Source organism: Hyla sarda, chromosome 6, assembly GCF_029499605.1.
Source record: "Hyla sarda isolate aHylSar1 chromosome 6, aHylSar1.hap1, whole genome shotgun sequence".
NCBI lineage: Eukaryota > Metazoa > Chordata > Amphibia > Anura > Hylidae > Hyla > Hyla sarda.
This window is the reverse complement of record NC_079194.1, coordinates 289,078,563-289,080,702: the sequence shown is the minus strand read 5'-3', so window position 1 is coordinate 289,080,702 and position 2,140 is coordinate 289,078,563.

Sequence of the window (2,140 nt, the reverse complement as noted above, 5' to 3'; positions counted from 1 at the left end):
ATTGACTTCAATTAAAAATTAAGTAAGGCTGGGTTCACACTACGTTTTTCTCCCATACGGGAGCGCATACGGCAGGAGGGAGCTAAAACCTCGCGCTCCCGTATGCCTTCGTATGCGCTCCCGTATGTCATTCATTTCAATGAGCCGGCCGGAGTGAAACGTTCGGTCCGGTCGGCTCATTTTTTGCGCCGTATGCGCTTTTACAACCGGACCTAAAACTGTGGTCAACCACGGTTTTGAGGTCCGGTCGTAAAAGCGCATACGGCGCAAAAATGAGCCGACCGGACCGAACGTTTCACTCCGGCCGGCTCATTGAAATGAATGACATACGGGGAGCGCATACGAAGAGGCATACGACGGAGCGCGAGGTTTTAGCTCTCCCCCCTGCCGTATGCGCTCCCGTATGGGAGAAAACGTAGTGTGAACCCAGCCTTACTGTGTGAAAAAGAATTAGACGGGTGCAGGGTTTTTGGCACGGAAATCAGTATTGTTTCCACGGCTGAACCCGCAAGATTATTAACCATGTAAACATGCATTTTCCTGTCACCTTCTCCATAGGTCCCTGTTATTAGGCGCTCTCGGCTCTGTCATTCTGTTAACTGAGATTTGTGCTACACCGTTCCCTTGTGCTGCAGGCTCCTTTTTTTTATTAGCGGAGAAGACTGGGAGGTTTCTGTGGGTGAAGGATATTAGGACTTGTAATATGCTGACAATAATTTGCACACCTTTTAGATAAGACTGTGATTTGGGTGAGATGGAAGAGACAGCACCTAGAACGCAGTGACAGCTCATTTCACTGATGGAGGGGGGGGGAGGGCGGCAGCGGCGGCTCTGATGTAATTTTGTCATTTGGCTGTCAAGGAAGAACTGTTTTCTCTTTTCATCACCCACACTGGTACATACAGACAACTGAGTGTTCTGAACAGTGTAGCCCCCCTACCTCCTCCCCCTCACTCTATAGGGGTCTTTTAGGCTTCAGATCCATCGAAAACCTGTCCTACCCATCCAATCCGTCTTTTATGGTAAAACTTAGCGTTTCACATTATTCAGGCCAACTTGGTAGAGAATAAGATATGGTTAAATTGTGCAGATTATGGTAAAGGCCATTACAATTGCATTACCTATAAAGGGGTTATCCCATCTGGTCAAGGTAACCCCTATCCCAAGAAAGGGAATAACATTCGGATCCATGGGGATCCGACTTCTGGGACTCCTGCTGATCCCCCCCCCCCCCCCCCCCCCCCCCCCCCCCCCCCCCCCCCCCCCCCCCCCCCGAATGAAGTAAAATTGCAGCCCCAAATAAACACAGTGAGCCAGACCCAAATGATCGTCAAGCTACACCCTGTCCTGTAGATAGGGGTATAACTTGCCCAGATGGGAAAACCCCCATATAAATTGCAGAATTTTGGTCAGTGTTTGTGAGCAAATTCCTTATTAGGGTATATAGGTTTTCTAAACTGGACAACCTGTCACTTAGATTTACGCTATATAACAATCAGCAATACATAATAGACTTTAATAAAATGTTTCCTACCATACAGATGTAGCCAGCATCATCGTGATCCTGGTGCATTAACAGGTTAATCAGCCGCTAGACATCTTATCCCCTATCCAAATCATAGGGGGTAAGATGTCTGATTGTGGGGGTCTGGCCACTGGGTACCAAGCCACCAGAATGACTATTTGCGGCCAATGTGCATATAGTACAGGAGAATTATGTCTCTTTTTGGCACATTTTTACATGGGACTGCTGACATCCACATACAGGTGTAGCCATGGCAATCTTGAATGTGTTACCTGACATAGCAATGATCCAGCATAGATCCAGTTAAGGTCAATAAATGAGCAGTAATGTCAAAATAAGGTTTCTGTAACACATTAGGATAACTTAGTGAGCAGACCATATCCCATGATTAAGAACATATTTGTTCGAAACGCGTCGGTGGACGTGGGTTTTTAACTCACTAGAGCACTTTTTTATTATGTGTTTACACCTTTCATCATTTTTTTTAATATGATATGAATTAAAGTTACCTATTTTTAACAATTTTTTGGTGGAGCTGGAACCCCTGTCTTTTCGTATTGGAGGTTAACTTCAGGAGGACAGGACAATACCTTAAAGGGGTTCTCCGGTGCTTAG